This window comes from Aythya fuligula, chromosome 16 (assembly GCF_009819795.1).
Source record: "Aythya fuligula isolate bAytFul2 chromosome 16, bAytFul2.pri, whole genome shotgun sequence".
NCBI lineage: Eukaryota > Metazoa > Chordata > Aves > Anseriformes > Anatidae > Aythya > Aythya fuligula.
The window spans coordinates 948,371-972,381 of record NC_045574.1 but is presented as its reverse complement, the minus strand read 5'-3'; the positions used below and the strand labels follow the sequence as shown (position 1 = coordinate 972,381).

Here is a 24,011-nt window from a genome sequence, read left to right as displayed (position 1 = left end):
AGGAACAATGAAGGCTAGAATAGTGTCAAATTGGAACGAATCCTATCTATCTAATATCAATCTATCTTCATGACAACAGATGCAAACTTCGCAATACTTCAGCTGGCATACAATGAATATGTTATATTGCTGTGCTAAGAAGCTTCCTCTATATTTTGGTGAATTGCAAGACACTACTGAGGGCATGGGAGCTGTTTGTTCCTTTCTGTCTAACTAGGAATTAGTATAAAACAGGATATGATTAAAAACCTGTGCAATAGTAAGTTCAGCTTAGATTTGTATGAATATAGATTGCTTTTTTGAAAACTTTTTCCATTTTTAAATGGGTGATACTTAATGACATAACTGAAAACATTAGCCAAATCAAGCTTGTAATTTTAACATGAACGGCACAACATTAACTATGTTAGAATTTATCAAGTATGAAACGTGTTCTTCATTCCAAATTATGATAGTTTTTTCAAAGCAATCCATATACTGTTAATGCAATAGGACCAGTTTTATCCCTCATGTACCACCCAACAGCAGCCTGTTGGATTTATGTCAAACCCTAATTTTAAATTGTGGGCTTTTTTATTCTTTGAAAAACAGTTTCATATTGCATTCTCCTTCCTGGAGATGGCTGTATAGTTTTGGAGCACTATACGATTTCACAAAAGGCTTGACAGCCAATGTCTGATCCTATTCCAGAGATTCATGCTTGCCAGCCTAATAAGAACATGAACAATTATTTTTCTTTTAATCACACTGGATTTCCCCAGGGAGCAAGGAAAAGAGTTACTTCATTGCCTGGCATGTCAGGATTTTTTTAATCCTCTACTGCTGCTATTTCTGTCCTGGTGTTCAAACTGAGTGGAAGAGCAAGACTTTAAAGCCTCGTCTGCAGTGCTATGTAGGGTGTATATGTCAGTGCATAAAAACCATATTCTAACATTCAGCTGGGTCTAGTAAATTACTCTTATTACAGTGCAAAGAAGAATCTAGCCAAAAAAATATATATATTTTTTTTCATTTTGCTTCATTAATTTATTGCATGCTTTTCCTGAACTCTAATCTCTAGGCTCAAAATATGTCACCACAAGGGCAAATTTGTAGAAGGTACTTATAACATACCATACATATTTATATGAACTCAACAGCTAACAAAACAAAACAAAACTTTACAGTGTATTGATTAACTAATATTGGGTATGATTCAGTTATGTAGGAGAAGATTTAAAAGCTTTCTGCAAAAAATAAATTCTGTGTCAGTGAAAGGTTGCTTCATGGTCTTTTTAGTTTGGGCTTTTGAACAAAACCCTCACTACAGTTCTTATGCACCACTGTAAGCATAGTTTTCTCAAGAAGAAACTAATTAACCACTTCATGGTAGAACTATCAGCTTCAATGCATAGTTACACCTACTAGAGGGGTCTAACTATTCAGTACTAGTCCTAGCAACTATTTTCATGTTTATTCTTTATAGTGCAAGTCCTCTTTTGTTTCCATAAGCAATTAATATTTTGCACTAAAACTCAAAAAAGCTTGTGAAATAGTATAGGTTTTGCCCCGATCTTCCTGCATCATTTTAACTAAAATGACCATCTAGATTTTGTAGGGCTTGAAAAAAAGCTGTGTTTCACTTCAGAGAGAAACAGATTTATGCCTGCAGATATTAACACAAGGCAACTCACATTAATATACTACTATGTTGCATTGCAATCTTTGATTTTAATACCTTTCACTTATGAATTTTGGCATGCTTTAAAATACTGGCCGCTGGCACCTGACAAGTACTGAATGAGGTAAATAAGCATTATCCTTGTGTTACAGGTGGAGAAACTGAAACACAAAGGGAAGAAATGCTGCCCATGGTTATATGGCATTCCAATGGCAGAGGTAGGTCTACAACTCAGAAATTCTAACTACAGAATTAGAAGTAAAAGAGTGTGTTGGTGAAAGTGACAGGTATTCACAGTATTTCAGTACTTATGCCTATGCTTCTAACAACAGAGGAAAAGATGCTCTGAGAATAGGCCCCCATAACCATACTGATTATGGGTGTGTGGGTAAATTGCTGCTGCCTGTTTCAGCAGAGTAGTGGCTCACTGAGATTGATGGCTGTAGTTTAGAGTTTATGGAAGAGCAGCTCTGTTTTGTTTGGAAAAAGTGCTGAGAAGAAAACCTTAGATCTCAAGTTTTGGTGTGACTTGCCTCTGCGAAAGGAAATAAAGATAAGATATGGGTGGTACCACATCATTTTCCATTTTTCTGCCATGCTTAAGCTCTCTTTGAGATGTTAAAAAATCCAGAACCCAAATATAATTATTGGAATTTGTGAAACTAGAATAATAAAGCCTACTTTTTACCTATAGACTTGGGAAGATTTCCTGCTGACACAAATAAAGCTTGAGGAGCTTCTAGGGTCCTTGGGGCTTTCTTGCTTTTGAGAGATGAGGTTTGATTAGAAGATCCAAAGTCCATTTGTTCACCCAGTAGTAATGATGATACACTGCCCAGTATACTAGTTTGTTTAGCTGCCATGGGGAAGAATTTTACTTGAGGTCATTCCCACACCACACTATAGAAAAAGAAAGCTCCTAATCTATTTGACAAATAACAGCTGGAACCCTGGCCTGAATCTGTTGGTATAGCTCCATAAAATTAAATCAAGTTATTTCAACATACACATGCCAGTATCTTGACCAGTAATAATAAAGTGGCTAGGTGGTAAAGAAATGTAAGAGTCACAGGACATTAAATTTAACTAGTTGTGCATCTGTTAATGGCAAACAGCAGAGAGGATACACCTTCATTGTATCTACTCTGTACCAAATATTATGTTCAGAATAATGTGCATTTTTTCATTGTGTATTTCTCGGTCTAATTCTTCACTAGGAGGTCTTAACAAGGCTTTTTGATTGTGTTCTGTTTCTCAGTCTCTTCTCAAATTGATTATAGTTAACATGCCTAAATAACAGCTAATGAACAGCAGTTACAGGTAGATAAAAAACTGTATATACTTCAAAGATTTTGTATAGGAAACATTGCAGCCAGAAGGCTTTTTTTTTTCATTTAGAATTATTTCAGAAATTCAGTGTTTTCTGTCCCAAACAGTCCATTCTTCTATAAAGCCAATGCTGTTTTATTAAATGAAGCCCTACCTCTTAATATTCACAAAATATCATAACATCAAATAATGATCAGACCCCAAGACAGGTTTTAAACTATTAATGATCTGCCACCTGGTGGCCTGACTTGTTTGAGTTAATGCACTTCTAATTTACAGTGATGGTAATTCTGCTCAAATCAGTGTCTTTAATATGTTCCTTGTGGTTAATGATCTTGGTGTGGGAATACACTGGTGTACACTCTGGTCCACTTCTATCCCAGTCCTTAATGCTGTGATTCAGGCTAGACTTGTGTGATCTGTATGTGTGATCTGGAAAAACCCATAGGAAACTTCTTTTGCTGAAGGAGGAGAAAGTGTTCTAACCTAGCTGTGGGTGACATCTTCCTCTACCCACGTTCAGTTTAAATAAATAATGGTCCACGTTGCCTCTTTTTTTTTTTTTTTTTTTTTTTGAGATGGCAAATGATTCCCTTCTTGCCAAAGTTGTTATGTATTATTCCTATTTATAACTAAAAAGCATTGCAGTAAGTGTTAAATAATTGAGATTTGTTTATATTTCTGCCCTATCCTTTTCGGTGTCTCCTTATAGCCTGAAGACATGGCAGATTTACAGACTACTTCAGTTCTGCATTTCTGTAAGGGGTTAAGGTACATTGCACCTGATACAAAGCTATAATCATGTATTTTTCCTGGGTTACGTCTTATCCAAGACTGGAGTCATTTAAACTGGAAGGAAGGAGATCATTATGATTGAACGACTGTACTTTTAATTAAATATTTAGGAGGCATGGCTTGTATACTAGTGGCATAAATAGGTAGGTCAGGTGTAGCAGAACTGATGCACAGATCCTGATACTTTTCTTAGATATACATACTTTAGGCAACTAAAAGAAGGTAATGTGTGATTTCTCACTGCTCACACTTAAAAGATAAAAAAATAATCCACAACCATGAATCTTGTTTGTGTCATAAGATTTAAATACAGCAATAATAAAAGAACTCAGCATTCATGGTGCATATTACATTATCCTTACAAAAATGCTTTGCAAATGTAGGTAAAGTCTTCTGGCCCACAGTAAATAAAAATATTACTACCATTAGAAATATGGATATACAGTGTAGTAACAGGATATTGTGTTTTGCATGTTGTGGAAATCAAAAAGCACATGTATTTTCCTTTGACTCTGCTCCAAATTAATGTTATTCAGTCTTTTAGTACAAACGTGTCTGGTGCTGTCTCTAAGTATAACTGTGAATAGTTGGTATGTAACTGTGTTTGTAAAAACCAGATAGGTGATGGAAATAGTATGTATATGACACAAATAAAAAATAACAAGCAAATGTCAATGCTTAAAATTTGGATATTTCACACAGAGAAGCAAGAACCAAGGTTAGTTGTTTGGAAAGGTAGGAAGACAGGAAAACTGCAGAGAAATCCATGAAATAATTTCCAATTAAATACACAGTTAAAATGGATAACCAAATACACTTTGTGAATGGAAAAAATGTAGAAAATGATGTCATCATTTCTGCCTATAACAATTTACTTAGCTATGTGACAAATTCACACCAAAATGGAAAGATACTTTGTGATATGCATGTGATTATGTCATTACAGATATCATTGCCCTGGAAATTTGCATTATCATGGCTCACAAAATGGGTATGCAACCAGTATGCTATCACCAAAGAAGTGTTTTTCATTCTTCACACTGGTACTTTCTCTCCTTCAAAAAAGAAAGATTAATATATGAAACAGTGAAAATCAGTACTATGTCCCCATGCAACTTCCTTCGGAATTAGGACTTGGACACACAATTTTCATAACTTCACAAACTGGCAACTTGAATCTGATGAAGCTACCTAAAGTTTCTTCTCCTGGCCTCCTGGAATTTTGTTGGCATGGAGAAATAGCAAATGAGATAGGAAGGAATGATAGGAATCAACTGCACCAATTTTATCTGTCAAGAAAGAAGAAAAAGGGAAGAGATGCAGATAGAACATACTACACTCTGACACTCTGTTGTCACAATGACTTCTCAACTTTTCCTGTAGGGTGTTGTAAGCACTTTTACCCGGGTGCCATGCTATTTTACATGGAGAGGACTGCCATCAGTTACCACAGCAGTGTATTACAGCCAAATGTGAGTATTGGGATACGTCTTTCTTGACAATCTCCTTTATAATTCAGTTTTGTTTCATTGGGAGAGATATCTATGTGGCAGTTTCCAACAAATCATTTTTGCAAATCTAGATAAAAATGATAAAGTAATTTTTTTTTAGCAGAATCATCATGTAGTCTCAGTAAATTACTCAGACTGTCTCTTAAGAGTCGGTCTTCTCTTCTACTGACATCTCATTCTTTATATGCCAGAAAAATTTTGTACTGGTTTTCTCAACAGTGTCTAGTTATCCTTTATTTTCTGCCTTAGCCTTTCCTATCATGGGTATGTCTCCTCTTCATTTTATTGTCACTTCAGACTTCTCACTGTCGGATATATTATTCCTCCCCATGATCTTTTTTCATAAGCTTGGCTAGTCTTTGCAAATTGTTGTTCATAAATTTTGACCCTTTTTTGTATTTATTTTTGGTTGTGAAATGCAAGCCTAGAGAAGTCATTAATTTCCCTTCATTTCCCCCCCACACTTTTCCTCCTTTGTTTCATTTAATTATTTCCCACGTCATAGTAAAAATGACTTTTGGGAGGAAAATTGCTTTCTGACACTTGCAGCACTTTTCCTATAGTCCTAACTTTTCTCTAACTGAGTATTAATATTCAAAATTAAGTCTGCAGTTAATGTGCTCAGATACATTTCACTGAAAGGTAGTCAAAGTTACTATTTTGCTTGGTGAGCTGTTTGTTTGATTTGATGATTCTCGTTTACACTAACTCTTCTTTACAGGGGTCTGACAATATAAAGGAGATTTGCATTAATATTTCATCTGATGTCTTAATCGGCTGTTGATAAATATAAATATTTGACCCTGGAAATCTTGGGTTGCATCATGTCAAAATCTTCCTGTTTCTAGGATTTTGTTGTTCAGCTTCATGGGATTTTTAGTTAATGATCTCAGTGTGGAAATTCTTCTTCTGCAGCATGTATGAAATAAATGATATTGTTCTCATTTGGACTCTGCATCCCTGAGATTTTAAACTATTCATACCAGTTGTGTTACTCATTAAGGACTTTTAATGTCAGCAGTATCCTGAAATTTCTGTAGTGTTTTAATTTTTTGATTACAGTTTAGTATTACTTCTGCTCAGTCTAGCCATTTTTTTCCTCCAAACTTTTGCTCATTTCTTTTGAAATCAAGCTGAAACTTCTTTGTATAATGGCCACATTTTGTATTCTGGCAGGTACCTATTTATAATGACTAAATTAAAAAATATATAGGTATGACAATAACTATGAAACCATAAAGAATCATTCTTTTATGTACATATTTTAGAAGTTCCACATATATTATCTTGAGATGTTTTCCACAGTAAGTTTTACACTGAAATAAAATCTCATTTGCATTTAAAATACATCTAGAGGAACAATCAATAAGAGTAAAATTCCAGCTGTGCAGCGACTTACATTATTTCCTCAGTGAAACTAATGCTTTATAGTGGCAGTAACATACAACTATATTTTGTGGTGATCAGAGACTGCAGTTTGTGCCACCATTTTATTTTTCATTTTTAACAAAATCCTTTGTTAACACTGAAAATCTTAACTCAGATTCAGGGTAGCTATATGCCTGCTATTTTTATGGATTGAGCAAATTCAAATCAAAAAATGTCACATATTCATGAATGGGAAAACAATAATTTTGAGGATTACTAACATATTGCACATTCATGTGGAACCATGAAAAAGTCTTTCCCCTTTCTTTTATTGGGAATTTGTTAGGGTATTAGGCACAATACCCCCCACCCTCCTTAGGAGATTAGAATTTAATACTGCATTGTCCATGCTGTCCATGAGTTGCTGGCATCTGAACACATGTTGTGTGCATTCATTTCAGATTTTTTTCATTTCTTCTGTACCAGACCCATGGAAATTAGAAACCCAGTCTAAAGAAGCTTTGTAGGTGTTATATTTTCTCTCTTACACATAAAAGAACACTTGAGATCATATCCTCAGGGATATGCCAATTGATTAAAATCTATACTCTCCTCAGAAATCTCAGAAATTCCAGTAAACTTACTCTGCCACTGGGTGTATATTTAATATCTGGTAAATTAGGCTGGGACTTGTCCTTTTTTAAATAAGGTGTAAACACTGAAAGATACCTTCTGAATCAGGAGGAGATGGGGAGGAATTTGTGGTCTAAGTTGGTTTCTTTTATCTAATTACAGATTGTATAAAATCTATGGATTTTGTTTAGCTGGTGGGTAATGATTCAACAGTTAATTATACAGAATGTAATGAAGAATAAACCTTAGAACCCGTAGATTAATATACCCTTATTTCCTTTTAAATGTTTTTGAAGGCATGAAACTAATTTGCTTATAAAAATATTTTAAAAACCTTACTCTAATTTTTGAGCACATAGCTGCAAATTCTGAAGTTAGTTCAAACCCAATTTGATTCAGTAAAGTTTCATTGTGAAACTCAGTGAAGACCTAAACTCTTCTAGCTGGTTAAATTTCTCCCACTGTTTTAGCAGGGAGAGTTCATGCGATCCCCTACTATCACATGTGTACATCACAGAGTTTCATTTTCCAGTGATGCTCTTACCTGCAAGTTGTACACATCTTTCTTTAGGGTTAGCAATGTAGTTAGTTATAGCACCCTTGGCCATGTAAGTAATGTTGTTGAAGCACCACACATTGTGTGTGACCATTTGCAAGGATGTTTAACATGTCTATGGGCATGTGGTGCATTTGAACAAAAACAAATGTGAAAAGAAATGTTGATTTCCACTGATATTCTGTGATATCAAAAGTCTGACTGTCTTTAGTTCCTTCTTCCCAAAATTCAGCATGTTCTGAATGCATCAAGACAAGCTGGAGTTAGTGTCTCACAAGCAAGCTGATAGTATTTATTTAGCTGTGGTGGGACACACATCCATTGTCCTCAACGGATACAAACCCAAGACTGTCAGGGACGCACAGCTGTATGCAGTGCTGTCACACCATCTTATTCATTCAGCAGGATGCTTCAGCACACACTTAACTTCAAGTCTGTAATAAAACTGTATTTAAGGGTATGTATAAGAACATGATTTTCAAAAGCAGCCCAAATTAACCTAATTTTGGAAAACTATGGAAATTTGGCCACCAGTCTTAATACAAACTTTAAGGTCTCAGTACTATTTGTGCAGTTTCTCAGTAAAAAGGAATTTGAGCATACAGTTAAATTGTTTGCTGAAATTAATATATTTTGTTATGATTACTGTTGCTATTTATAATGCTGTAGCAGATTAACTGAGAGGAGGCCCCAGAGCAGATGATTCATGCGGCCTATATGTTCAAGACCAGTTGTTTGAATCTTATGAATCTTTTTCTCTTACAGAATCATTCTGATGAAAATACATAAATGTTAATGACAGTCATAAAGAAAATATCCCAAAGTGCTGTGCAATAAATAGTTGCCAGTGTATTTGGACGGCTGAGGGTCAATAGGCCAACCCCATATTTGACAATGTGTGTTACAACATCTGATGACACTTAAGTGTTCTTTTGCTGGGTCAGGAAACCTATTCAAAGTTTTATTTCCTTCAAGTGTTGAGTGTCATATATTGGAACTCTGGAGAATGTGTCCCTGTATGATTCTGTGTTCCTTATATCCATATGTAGCAACAATATGTAAGCAATACTGTAAGCAATAGTATAAGAAATAATGGTCATAAACCGTGCTATAGTTTAAACAAAGTAGAAAATTCTTTGGCTAAGTCATCTCTGCAATGAAATCAAGTGTTAAGGGCTGTTACATTGTGATCTTTGGATGCTTTTGCAATGTAAATAACGTGAGGAAAAACAAGGATATATTTCTATATTGTAGGAATCTGTTGCTGGGTTTTGCATACATCTGGCTGTACTCAGAATACCCAGAGGAAGGTGGCTAACTTGACAGGCTAGGGAGAGCAATTAACGTTTAAGGACAGCCTAAGGTGAATCAAGGTGAATTGCCTTGTGAAGTTCATCTACCCAGGGTGATGACCAAGAGGGCACTACTCCTCTTATCTGAAGGAGAAAGGGGAAAATACAGAAAGTTTATAATGGGTAGGCAGGGGGTTTGGGGGGTGAGGTGAGGGTGTGAGGGTGGGACAGCAAGGAAAGTTCCTTTGAACTGAAAACATCAAATGCATTGTTCCGACATCAAATGATTCTGAACCAGCAGTCTGGTAAAATTGGTGTGTTCCCCAGAGACTCAGCTTTGACCAGTGCTATAATGATGCTGACCAGTGCTATAATGATGCTGTAAACCAATTTGAGATGTACTGATGAAAAGTTGTGTACAACTGCTATGTATTGCTAAGTCTGAGAAAGAAAGGACCATAAGACTTAAATTTTACAGAAGATTACATGAAAGAAAGGTGTATCCCCCCACTTTTCAGTTTGCTATGTGCATGAAAATGTGTTTCATTATGAGCCTCTGTCACTTTGTGTGTCTCATTTGAGCCTTGGCAAGAAAATGCGGCGTTGATGAGTAATAGCACAGACCATTAGCGAGTTACTAAATGAGTCTGCTGAGGGAGGTACAGTTGTTTACAGAATACTGCATCTGACAATACAGGAAATTAGAGGTTTACTTGGGAAGAGTAAGGCTGGCAGCTGGAAACTCCTTATGTACTGCCCACAAAACTGTCTCAAGTGGATGCATAGCTGGGGAAGGCAGAAAACCAGAAAGGTTTTATAGCCTTCTGCCATCTACCAGTACAAAGCAGTGAGTTTGTCTTCAGTTGGATGAGTAAGTTTTAGGATAGGTCCATAGCTTGTGTGAATCAGTCTAACTTCATTGACTTCAGCATTTTACTTCTTATAATCAAGTCCCAAAATAGTCTGATTTCCAGTTTTCTTATAGCAAAACTGTTGCCAACTTTGGCAGGGTTTCTCTTAGTTTGCTGTGGTGTGAATCAGAGTTCTCATGTTTGGGAAGTAGACAAGTTCTATCAATTTTGTTTCCTAAGTCTATGGACAAAATGATGTTCAGTCACTACGTGTTTTGTCATCTTGGTTAAAATTCAACCTGACATAGTAGTACTGTGTGGATTTACTGTTCCACTGCAATTTGATACAGTCTTTCACTTATCACCATGCCTGTTTTTAATTGCAGAAGTCAGGAATACACACAGTCAATATACCCTTTTTAAAGTTCAACTTAAAACTGAAACAAAAACTTTGGTAGTAATTTATATGGTTTTGAAGGATTGTAGTGATAGAAAAATCATGCTTTCATTCCTAAACATAATCATTTTTTATTCCAGCAATGGAAATATAAATAACATGAATAAATTTAATGATTTGCAGGATATCGATATTCAGTGTGATCAACTCCAAAGGACCAGGTTTATCTGCCACACATAAATATTTTTTCCCTTTTTCAAGCACCAAACTTTCATACCCATGCATCTCCTCTACATTAACGCAGACCCAAGAGTAAGAGTATGATATCTCTTTAATGGACAGTTCTCAGAGCCAAATGACTGTGGGACCTGGGGATATAACTGAACCAGCTGCTTTCCAGAATTCTAGGAAGATTTGGTTTTGCTGACAACATTAGTAAGAAAAGTGTGTCTACCTCCATCTACACTGGCAAAATCTATATTTCTTTCACTGCTGAAATAATGGGCATCTCTGACCTTAGCTCGAAGCCTCATTCCAGTCTTATCTCTTTGCATAGTTAAATTGTAACTGGCACCATCTGATTCAATTTCCGGGAACCCCATCTGCCTCCAGTCTTCCTAATTTAGTGAGAATTGAGTGGTATTTAACACAAATGTCCAGGATTTCCAGAATATTCTGATTTTCTACCTGTGTAAATTGACTCACTCTTGTACACTTTTAACCAATCATATGCATAAGGGCATATTTCTAGGGACAAATTATTCTGGCTAAACACTCAGATTTTCAGAACCATCCGTGTACTTCTGCTTGTGAAAAATGTGTGTGCTAATGAGTATCAATATTGCTTGGAGATACTATGAGTACACCTACCATTGTGCTAATTTCAGACACTGACTCCCCTTCTAAAAAATGAACAATTCTGAGAAAGTGGAACAAGAATGTTTTTCCTATTCTGTGGTTAGGTTCAGTCTGTCTATATCTTATCTTTTTAGAACCTTTTATACTTACAGCTATATAATTGATATTTTTTTGTCTTCCCATTCCATTTGAAGGTGATTGTTCAGAGGAACTTCAATCTCAGGACTCTTGTAGTTTCATTTTATGTACATTTCCACCTCTTAGTGGATCTACCTCCACCATGCAATTATCACCAGCTGTTTCTGCAGATCTCTATGCATCAAAATTGAGCGTTCTTTCTCTGTAATAACTCTACACTACCTGACAGTCCAATTTGGCTTCGTTTATACCATAATTCATCAAACCTGGGAGAGTCTTAAAGCTCTTGAAGAATTGCTTGGGATTTATGTAGTTTCATGGTACACACTGTGAGACACATCTTCTATTTTGTAGTGATTGGACATGTTGCTAGTGTGCATAGAAAGCTGAGAGTAAATTATGTCCAGGCACTGCTCACTCAAAATGACGTCACATATTAAATTATATAAACCTTCTGAAAGATAGTTGAGTTATTTCGGTCAGTTTATTCATCCTATAATCTAGGTTGGCCATTATGAGATGAAATGAAAAGTGACAAATTTATTGGCAACTTCACTGCTTTCTAGGAACTGGACTGAGACCACCAACTCATTTCCAGGAGGCCTCCAAAGAGCTATCAAACAAAAATGAGTTTTGGTCATTGTTGACCTGAGGCTAAGTTATACTAGTGCGCTATAGCTGAACTGAAAAATTCCCAACCATCTCACCCAAACACCCTGTATAAATAATTGTTGATATGTATTATTTTCCCTCTCTGCACTAAGTTGAAAAAGTAACCACAGTCATATATCTGGGTACTGTGACAGGAAGGCTATAGCCTGCTTTTATATATTTCTTTTTTAAGTCCAATACTCCAAAGGTAATCAGACAAATGAGACTCTTTAATGGCTGATGATTGGATGAAAGCTTCACTGATTAAAGACCAAAACTGACAGAGTATCAATCACTGCTGTCTTTGATTAAGTACCTCACTAATCTCTGTCACTGTATAATGACTATCCCAGCAAACAGAGTCTGATTGCTGCAGGCAAATCATTTACATTAATCAAATAAAGTAAGAAAGGTAGTGATGTGCTTCCCTGTTCAAGAAAAGATACTGGATGTTTCTTGCTAAAAAAGCTAAATGGACAACAAACCTTTAGAAACATAACACTCACTGAACTGGATTTAATGCTCTGTCTTCTAAAAGCTTCTGTTAAGAGCACCAACTTTTGCTCTCACTGACCCAGTTACACATTTCCTAGCTTGCCATAAGCAGTTCATCAAACAGTCAAATTTAGTAGGTAATGAATTCCAAATATAAGTAGCAATTAACCTGAAATCACTACAAAATGACAGGTGTTAGACTTAAAGAAAAAAAAGGGACCTTCATTCTTCTGACCAGATCAAAGAAGCAGCAACATTGCCTCCTAGATATCTTTGTTATTTAAGATTTGCTTGTCACTTGAGGAAGGGAAACTTAAGAGCTTTTGTAGTAAGTTGTCAAAATAAAGCCATGACTCCAATCTCCAAACCCTATCCTTTTATACTTCAGTGAAGTCTCTGGATTTCTGTGAAAGCATCTGACTATCACTTTCAAGTCTGGGAAGAATACTGAAGCACTGCTGGGATCCCTAAACACATACTTCTTGGAAGTAAAAATTTCTTGGAGCTTAGATGCTTGAAAGGAAACACGTATCTTGTAACTGCTGAATCTGCCAACCTTCCTAAAGAAATAATTCCCATCGAAGTCCCCATGGGATTTTCAAAGCTATCTTTCTCTTCTGTCTGTTAGTCAATCTGATAGCTGTTTGCAGGGCTGTGTCTTGGGGCTTAGCAGAGAAAGCAGCTGGGTATAATACTTGGCAAGGCTGACTGATGTGCAGTTGTCCCTCATCATCCAAAGCCCCTGCTGTAGAGCATTCACTCTTCTATAATGTGAGAGACCCTTCCTAATTTGTAGGATCTTGAATCCAGGTCTGTAGGGCAGAAGGCCCAAGTAGCAGGCTTTTGGGTACTCAGGGAGTAAAGGCATTCTTTTAAGGCTGTTCCATCTGATGGAAATAACCAAAATATGCAGTGAATGCAGAGTTGAAGTGCTTTTCAGCTTATTGGTAATGAGGCTAATGTCTAAGAAATTTAGCTGAGTTAATTTAGTACAAAGTGAAAAGAGCTGTATTCTTCCACTCCTTAAATAAGGCACCCTAGAAATTGGACTGTCTATCTTCAGGACACAGAAGAGATAAGCTGTGGTGGCTAACTCTGAAAGGACAGATAAATAAATGGGATGTGAGCACATAATTCATTGCTGCTGTAGTGCCATTGGAATCAATGACATTACCTAGGAATGAATTTAGCCCAATGCTAATAAAACTATCAGCAGAGGTGGGACAATAACATTTTTCTTCTTGGCCATGATTGACTGAAATCTTTCTCCTGTCATATAACCAGTAATTGTAAGAAGCTATGTACACAGTGGTGCAATAGAAATAAAAAATAACCTCTGTACTAAGGATATATGGTCAAAGACTCAGAGAACACAGCAGCTTATTTGGTATAGCAATACATTACTAGTCTTTAAATTAACAACATAAGAAAAATGAACTCCATTTATCATGTAACTTGCCTACCTCAAGTATAGTATGTATCAGGCCTTTGTATTACTCAGTGAACGTTATAAACAAAGCAAAGATGGTTTGTCAATGGTAATAAACCAAGGCAGAAAAGATTTCAGAGAAGCTTAAATTTTAAATCCAATGCCTTGGTTTTCATCACTTCAGAAGCCTGGCTGAATGAAATTGAGTGCCCAATATTCAAACATAGTTGCTGCAATTTTCTGTGCCTGTTAAGACATATATTCATGTAAATGGATGGGCTGTGTCTAATTAGTCTGTGGTAATCAATATTCTATTTCTGTATTCAATTACAGTAAATGAATATAGCTCTATGTTTTCAAAAATCCAAAATCCTTTTTAAAGGCAGAGAAGGCTCGCAAGAATGGGAAGTCAGGAAAGAAGCAGTCCAGCAAACATTCTTCCATTCTGTTTAGAGAATAAGGGCAAGTCTCCTGCTTCCACCAGTGCTCCTTCCATAATATAAATAAGCTTCAAAGCAGTTTGATTTTTTAAAAAATACTTTTTCAATGAATGTGGAGGAGACCTAGTAGTGACAGCGAGCATTCAGGCAGTGGTCATGAGATGTTCAGACCTGTCCTTCTGGAGTATTTTGGTAATTCTTCCTTACCTTAGCTTGCCTTTCTTGAAATATGTTGTTCCTATGAAGGAGTATGATGGGGAGACCTGAAAATTAATAAGTGTAGCCTAAAGGTTGTACAACACATAGATAGTAAATTTTTGTTCTAATTTGAAAAAAAATGTTTATCCAGCTAGCTGTAGCAGGTGGAACATATGGCAGGAGAGAAGTCTGTGTAGTCACTAGAGGATGATGAAAACCCAGTGGTATGATAGCCAAGTCTCAGTAGTCTGTGTTCATTTTGTTCAGTTTCTGTTCTGTGTTTTTCAGTGTGCCAAGGAGATAGAATGTTGTTGATGCTATTTTTTCTGCACTTGTCAAAATAATATGCCACGGGAGCAAGGAAATATCAGTGATTATATAGTCACAAGATAGCATACTGTTAGACAACTGATACTAACAGGAATAGAAAGTGCAGCAGATGTCCATTGTTCTGACAGTCTCTATTTTGATGAAAAAAGATTCAGTAAATATAGCAAAATATATTGCAAGAATGATGATGTCAGATTTTAATGTCATTTCTGTCACTAAAGGTTGTTGATAGAATGAAAGAAAAGTCACTGGACATGTTGATAACCCCCCCTGCCCCCCCCCCCCCCCCCCCCCCCCCAAAAAAAAAATCCCAACAACAAAACTCACAAAAACAAAACAGAAACAATCCAGTACTTGAAAGCCAAAACAGGCCGTTACTAGCAATTTAAGATTGTGCCTTACTTCTGCAGTGTACAACAGAGAAAGAATGTTTAAAAAGTCATAAAATATGAATGTGAAATAATGAATTTAACAAAAGCTGCAGCTGTAAAACTCCACCTCTTCCAGCAAGTTTCTTAACATTCTGTTCATCCCAGTTTTCCCTTTGTTGTTTTCTCTTTGACCTGCTGAAGTAGCTCTTACTGCAGTATAAATTATAGGAATCACAGGAGCTTTCGGGCTGAATGAAATTGGAAATTAATTTAATCCAGAATATAATCTCCAACAGTATCCAGATTCAATTAGCAAGGAAAGATGTAAGATACAAACATTCCGAATTTCTCAAGGTTTTATGACCTTATATGATTGCAGCAGAACTGATGTTCAACATGTACAACCTCCCTCTCTCTCTCTCTTTGAGTTTTGCATTCTTAAATTAGAAGAATACAAAACCAATAGCAAATGTCTAGAAGTGCTGCTCTTGAAAATACAGTGTAGTTTTACCTTTAGGTCGCAGCTGTGTTGGAAAGGTTCACTGCTTAGATTCTGCAACATTTCTCCAGTATATCGCCAACATTTTCCTAACTTAGTAGCACACATATAGCACATGCTGTCGATAAAAAACATTCATATCATGTACGTTCCAAATTGTCTTGATTACCTGTAAAGGAATTTCCAAATACGTAATTCAAATGAGCAACAGCTGTCACCTGCTTTCAGAATGAAACAAATTCAGACTATGGCTTGTGACCAACAACTTCTGATGCCCAAGTTGGGTGACAAAAAGTATATTTCATTGTAGGTCAAATAGCCACACTTGTAATGAGGCTGTTCATCATGCAATTAAAAATATAATGCACTTTCTTTCTAAGCAAGGCCAAATGAAATAAGACTGTAGTGACTGAATGACTGGAATCTACTTTCCGTAAATCACTTTGCATGCAAAGATCTCTCTAATGCTATATATGCTTTTCATCTGTCTTGAGTTTTCTATACTAGGAATATTTTACTAAACAGTTGCCTTTGGTAGCTCTTACCCATTTTATTATATGATCATATGCTCTTTTCTCACTGTTATTATTTACAAAATCTGAAGTCAATGTCTTTATTCAAAGGCACATGTGGAAAATAAATGGAAACAGTTGTATGCAAAAAAGAATGCTCTTCTGTAGCCTCCTGTCATTTAACTTTTCATAGGAAAGAAGGCCTCTTGGATATCACTCATAGGTGTAAGAGGAAGTGATTTGCAAAGGTTCTACAGGAAAATTAATCTAAAAACTGTAGAAAAAGGACTTAATTTTATAAAGGACTTAAATGAAACCCCAGATACAGATAGAATGAGACAGACTGGGGGGTGAAAATTCTTATTTCTCCCTGAAGTTCTGAACCTAAATTAGAAAAGCCCTCTTAGAAGTGTAAAGGGCTTATATTTTTCCTGTGCCCTTTGATCCACTACAAGTTCATAATACAGCCTTTATGCATTGTTACAGAGTGAAATGCATTTTATTCTGAAATTCTCTAAATGAATACTTTGATAGTCATATGTTACATCCCTGACATTACTCGCACGCTCCCTCCCTTCATTACAGTAGCTTTTACACCTGCTAGCTCCGACTTGTTAAGCACGTATCCAGCAGGGTATAAATTGGAATGGTGATCAGTAATGGGACTACCCCTGTTCTTCACACACTCAAGACACATTTTGGCTTTCTGCTTTTGTACAAAGATGGAAGACTATGAAACAGTGTCTTATATGCATATCCTTCACTTTTACACCAGAGATATTTCTCACTGGTCAAAAGTTCAAAAGAGCTAGAAACCCCATGAAGCTACTCATTGCTGCAAACCTTTTGCCATTTACTGTCTCCAGTTATATCCATATGCTGCTTGATAAATTAAAATTGTTGTTCAGAAGTTGTTCTGTGTTACCAATGAATATTCATGCACACTCAAAATCTTGTTCTCAATTATAAAGAAGACGGAAATAATGTGAAATTCATCCAAACCCTCCAACCATGAGAAAAGTTTCAGGGGATCTGCACATAAGAGGACAATGCCAATGTGGTCCAAGGAAACACTTCCCTCTAGACATAGAAGCTGGCTCATTGCAGCCAACTGCAGGAGTCCCAGGGCAGCACTCTGCAGAGCAACTGGCAAGTTATACATGACACTGGTATATCTGCTTGGTGTAAAACAACTAAGTACTTGGCTTTGTACAAGTTTATGTTTGTTGTTTTGTCTTGTTTTTCTTAATGAAAAACAGAGCTAGTGAAAATACAAGGGATAAAAAGTTTTCTTTCCTGAAGGCTTTCAAGCCCAACAGTCCTTACATGCAATGAACATGGCTACTGTACTTTAAAAATCTCCACTTAGGAGAAACCGCAGGGAAAGCAGGATACAGTCACTGACAAGTGCACTTTTCTCCTGAGAACACAACAAGAAAAAAATATTCATCACAGCATTAAGAAAGCACAGATCTCCCTGATATTCAGTCCTTCTATGGAGTTCAGAAGAGAAGCACAGCTCACAGACATCTCATATACATTATCTTGCTGCCGGAAGAAGGTGAAGAACCATCTGCTAGTCACTGTTGTAGTCACTGTGCGCCTTATGGGAACCAAGTTAATTAGCAAAATTAGGTTAGCTGCAGGCTACACTCTGTAGGTACAGAAGCGAAATTTTTCTGAGCTATGCAGAAGGTCATCATGGCAATAACATTTCATTTAGATTTTGGAGACGGGTTAACACTGATTTTTTTTTTTTACTATTTTTTTTGAAGTACTTAAGGAGACAGATCTTGAAAGATTCTTTACAGGAGATTCCAGTAGTAGATCATGCCATTACTACAGATTTTGGAGAAGATCTTGAAGCTCCAAAAGGATTTAGAGAAAAATTTCCAGAAAACTCTAATATGCTATCTGTATTTGCCCATCTTCTTCATAAGGTTAAGCAGTCCATTTCTCATCTGTTTACGGTTTAGCAGTAGGTAAGCAAAAGGAAAGACAAGTAAGAAAAAGCTGCAGGGCATTAGCCAACCTCCAGTAGTTTTCCCTATGCTTGAGTTTATCTATCACCATTCCATAGTGAATTCACTGTAGTTTAATCTTCAAAGTACTTTGCAACGAACATGATGTGAAAAGTTCCATATTGGCAAATACTACAGAGTAACTCAAATGCTGTCAGTTCCTGCCCAGTTAGTTCACAGTAATGTTGTGCTAAGGTCACTGTTCTCTTGTACCTTCTGTGTCTCCTCTCTGCCTCTCTGCTCAGGACTGTGATTTTGTACAGGCTGTTTTTCTGGCCACCTTGAATCAGGTCAAGATGATCTGAATTTCATTTTTACAGACCTTGAGATTTGTAGTGAAAAGTTTTGCAATTATGTAAGTGGAGTCAGAGATTTTTAAATGTGTATCAGCACTTGGAAAAATGAAATGTTTTGGGGATTTCTTAAGTGGAGACAAAATTTCATTACAATACAAAACATAGAAGCTTGAGGTCTTGTTTCTAGAAATGCATATATCCTTGTGCTTGGCTGTACTAGTGAGTGTCTGACATCAGCTCTCATGTTTCAGTGTAGTGACCTTCTCAGTGAAGATAGAGGTGGATCCAGCTCTTAAAGTTCTCAGAATTCATTTATTTTACTCTGATCACTTGAACTTTCAGGACCTGATGATGAAGTTCACAGGCAGACCCAGTTATGAGGATCTGAAATCATTCTAAATGTGCAGGGTTCACTCAGGTTGGCATGGATTCCTTTTTTTGTTCCTAGGTTTGGATTGATGGAAGTTATTGTAACACATTGCAGTGCTAAGTTTCATGAGGATGACCCAGTTCAGGAAATTTCTCTCTTAATTTATTTGCATAGGATAAACTGAGGTGTATGTTAAGTGCCTGTGGTGATTATCTGACTTTTAATGTTTTTGTAAATTTCAAAGGTATAAACTTCAATGACTTGGTTAAATCTCTACTAATTAGTTGAAGTTCAGTTATTATATGTATTCCTCTATCAATTAGCAGATGTACATTGGTGCTAGTGTCAAAAACTGGATAGAAGCCAGTCCAGGGCTCATTATCTCACCAGAAATCCTTGGTTGCTAATCAGCATTTGATAAAGATTAGACAGTTCCCTGCTGGCACTTGGCTATTAAATTCCATTTATACTGTTGCCCCATAAATACTATAAATTCTATTTCATTAGCACCCTGTTCACAAAATCCTTTGAAAATAGGAGTTTCATTTGAGGATGACTGAACAAAATGGAATCTAATTAGGCCAGAAGACCCCAAACCACCTTCATTTCTCACAGTGTAATAATGCCAAAGTAATGCTTTTGAAGCTTTTCTGCTACAGTATTTCCAAATAAATGTGTGACATTAAATTAAAAGGGCTTAACAAGCTGGGATGCATGATAGTTCTGGTCTAAACGGCAGAGATTTATAGATGCCCATGAAGAGAGATGGGATTTTGGAAGTTAAATGCACCCATGGTGCATTTCTGCATTTGGAACAGCCATTTCACTTTGCAGCAGTTTTAGAAGAAAATATTTTTTCCAGCAGAAGAAGCTACTAGCTAGATTTCACACAGGGAAACAGGAAGGACAGAGTCCCTTTATGTTGGATCTGTAGGGTTACTTGCTGTGAATGTATTGTATACAGTGATAAGAACACCCACTACTTCTTCTTTTCTAGTTTTAACACAAGCTTGGGAAGGGTGAAAGTTTTAACTTGTTCTTGTTTTTCATCTAGAGAAGAACAAGCTTGCAGAAAGATCTTGTAAAAAAGGTGTTCATGTGTCTGAAGTGGTTAGGCTGGGCTTAAACCAGACTCCATGCCAGTGTGTCATTCTGAGTCTGTGATTTTAGCCATAGTTCTCTATAGTATTTGAAAGAAGTTTTGACAATCACACATAACTAAGAATATATTTTTGGTATTCACAACAGCGGCAGTGCTCAACGTCACTGGCAATTCGATCAATAATTACACACGCCAAGTTGATACCTTACAATCTTTTGCAGAACAAATAGATTTCTGCTAATGCCAGTAACCTTTTATTTATTTTCTCCATTTGCCTCTTTGTTGTCTTGTCTGCTTACTCTCCCATCTATCTGTGGGTCCCCTTTCCACAGCTTGACCCCCAGGAGACTTAGAATTGTTGAAAAAGGATCTGCTCCTTGCTCTCGGTACAAACTAATGTGACTGCAGCTGAACATTTGGCAGCCAGGCCACTGACATCTAATTTTAATTTTACTAGGGGAAATATTTGTTCTTCATCAAGTCATTTGTTAATGTGCTGATAAATCTTTCTGTTTACACTTGCTGCATGATGTGTGTAATGGCAGATCTGTCCTGAGAAATTATATACACTGCAGGCTGTACAAAATGGATAGCCTGGCAGGCATAAATATTACTTGCTACATCCTGCATCCAGGTGCTGCATTCCTCTACTGGTTCCTGTGTTGACCTACACCATTGATCTTGTTCCTTCTTAATGGCAACCTTGAAACAAACAGTCCCTGTGCTTGCATCCATCTTCAGAAAAGCTGTGCGGTACTTCTCAAAGCAGCAAGTAACCTGGGTAGAGCTTGTACCCAAGTTGTACCTTGTGGATACAAGGGTATTCAAGGACAGGCTTGGTTTTTTGTTTTGTTTTGTTTTTACTTAGATGTAGAATTCTCATTTAAATATAATAAAATAAATAATTTTATTTTGACAGGAAAAATATGAGAAAAATTCTGATATAATCCAGCCTCTCACATAAATGTGCTATAATTTTTCTATCATTTGGATATTTAGAAAGATATGGGGACTGTGAATTTAAAAGGTAAGTGTGCAGTTGCAATATGCAAGAAGTGATAATTATGCATTTAGCCATGTTTACATAATTAGATGAGCCGCTAAAGATCTGATACACAATTGAGTTACTGTGGTTTAGTGAATTACCACAACTGAATAACAGTAAAACTTCACTCGCTCTTTCAGCCTGTTCCAAATATGTACTCAAAAGAATTAACTTAAATATTGCCAAGGTTTACTCTAACTGGTTTTGCTATTGGCTAAGAGTATGCATTTGATAACTTAGTTTACAACTATTTGATGCATAGTGAATACTTAAATCACAGAAAATTGATCCTGTAACTGAGTCCAGAGGGGTGTTTTATCTCCTACAATCCTGGAGAGGGTTGATTCAATCAGAATGTCTTTGTCTTTATAACAAGGATTGTAAAATCTGTGGGGATGCCATTGAATTTCCTTAGTAACAAAAACTATGTCCTTGAAACATCCTGAATATTTAACTCTGTTTTTCTGTATTTCGTTTAGTTCTGTAGGAAATAGTTTTCCAATCCCTGTGCCCATCTCCACTCACCAGGGTTACATTGATTCCTACACTGGAGATCGAGGGAGAGTTTCCAGATTCAGAAGACCAGTAACTATAGGAACAGTGCTGAGAACGTGATACACATCCATCACTCCCCATTTCACTAAGTCAAGTTCTTACGAAGAACCTCCTTTGTTGAGTTCTCTACATCAGCAAACTCTCGCTGCCATTTTCATTTGCAAAGAGCCGGGAGGCAAAGAGGAAATGAAATGTTATGGTGCTTATTTTCTCAGCACATGATGACTTTCCACCCTTCTGCAGTGAGCTCTAGGCAAGCAGTTCAGCTGGAGAAGCTGTTTTGTTGGTGACACCTCTAATGTTTTTCATATGATAAATTTTCAGCAAAACCTGTTGCAGGAAGAAACTGTTTATTCCCAGCAACTCAAACAAATTAGATTCATTTGACTCCGAACACTCTCTTTAGAACTAAACCTTGGGCAGTGTCAGATCCCCAGCAGTGTAGCTGACTCATTCAGGATGTTCTGTAAATGCAGAAGGATGCTTGTCCTATGTAGCTTATATAATTCACAGATTGCCTATAATGCTTAGAAGTATAAAATACTGCCATAAGAATGGTCAAGTCAATCATAATCAGCTACTGAGCATTTCATATGGGCTGGGTTACCTGATGAGCTGTACTGTTACAATAAGGTCTGAGAGATCTCCTGAATCCTTACTGTTAGAGAAGGAGAGCCAGCAGAGGCTACTGAGGCTGCTGATGCCTGGTCACCCAGGGACCCAGCTGCAGCCACCTTTCTGCCATTTCATTTTGTGCCTGTGTACTTTTGTGACTTTTCAAAGTGAAGACCTTTTTATGCGGCTTGTGGCGTATAGAAGACTGATCCACTCTTCTTTTGGATTGCTCTTTCTTGTTTCCCACAGATACTTCAGGCTTGATCCCAGCAGCATCTTTCTAGGTTATGGTATGCTCTAGGGCATGTAAGAGCAGGGAACCAGACTGAGATTTTACCAGTTCTTTTGTAGTATATCTGTAATTACCAGAAATGTTGCTGCCACTGAAACAGACCAAACTTCAGTGATCAAAGGGACAGAAGAAGCTCTATTAGTGGAGGATTTCAGGCATCCCCTTGAACAGTGACGGACACATGTATTACTCCGTTTCTTTATGTTAAAATTCTCATGAGGATGGCCACAAATTCTGCCAAGTGCTACTAAACCAGCACAATCCCTTCTTGTATAGGTGTTAGATAAAACCTGTTGAGTTTTTTAGCCATGCAGCAGTTCTTCATAGTGAAATGAAGGAGTTTTTAGTATTACTTTGTAGTCTTGACAGCAGCCACATGTATAACCAGGAGTACATTTCTTAATATGCAGTAAGAGGTTGTGGAACCAGCCAGGCTGGGGAAAGAAATGGCGCAAGTCATGCTAAGGGTGATCCAGATCTTATGTAAAGGAAACCAAAGTGATGCCTGCACAGCACAGTGCAGATAGCTGAATTACCACCAGGGAGCTGCTAAACTTGCCTTGGGAAGTCCTGCTCAGCACAGCCCTTCTCAACAAGGCTATTTAGCCTGTGTGGAGAGCTACACTAATACGATTGTGTGACTTCTGCTGTGCAGGATTTAGTGCTCAAAGGTATCTAACATCTTTACACAGGCTTCAATCACACAGCATAGAAATTCTGTTAAGGAATTGCCTGACTGTATCTGAGGACATGAAAAGCAGGTCAGTGTCCTTGAATGCTTAGGCGAGCTCAGAGCAGAGCAAAAAAGCAGCAGAGCAGCATATGCAGCGTAAGCATTCTGCTTTGGTTTGGACTCATCCCATGAAATAAATAGGAATTTTGACATTGAATTTGATACCAAACACTACAAAACAACACTCTATACTTTACAGTACAACCTATAAAAACTATACTTATTTTTATTATTGGAACTGGCCATGGTAACAGCTCAACTGCTTTCAGAGTCTTCTGTGCTGTTTTATTTTGCAGGCTTGCTCCCACCTGGGCTTGGGATTTTTAAGCCAAATTGCCTTCTGCCTTTCATTTATCAACTTGCACATTTTCACAAAAATGATTAACCATTCTGTCCTACACAAAAACCATCACCTGTAATGATAGTGTCAAGTAAGAGTGGCAGCCTGTGAAAAGTAGGCCATGCTGAAGGAATTTCTTTATTCCTTGTTCACAATGAAATATATGGTGGGAGGTGAAAGTGTATCGCCATGTTCTTGTGCATAGTAAATGACAATTGACATATATAACAATCAACTGCCAGGCCTAGAAATAAGTCCAAGTCTTCTTCATAATCAGACAGACAGTGATATCACTCTTTCAAACTCTGTTAACGGTCTATTTCTAATTC

At 37.0% G+C, this 24,011-nt stretch overlaps 1 long non-coding RNA gene across 3 annotated transcripts in view; it reads left to right on the top strand.

The window, feature by feature from the left end:
* The window catches only part of LOC116495557, a 191,313-nt gene that overhangs the window by 129,572 nt on the left and 37,730 nt on the right, over positions 1-24,011 (top strand). For 2 of the 3 annotated variants that reach the window (XR_004253957.1, XR_004253955.1), the window contains 2 exons: positions 1,813-1,878; positions 4,731-5,256. This is a non-coding gene — a long non-coding RNA (uncharacterized LOC116495557). The remainder of the gene's footprint in view (positions 1-1,812; positions 1,879-4,730; positions 5,257-24,011) is intronic. The other variant, XR_004253956.1, reaches the window with a different exon arrangement.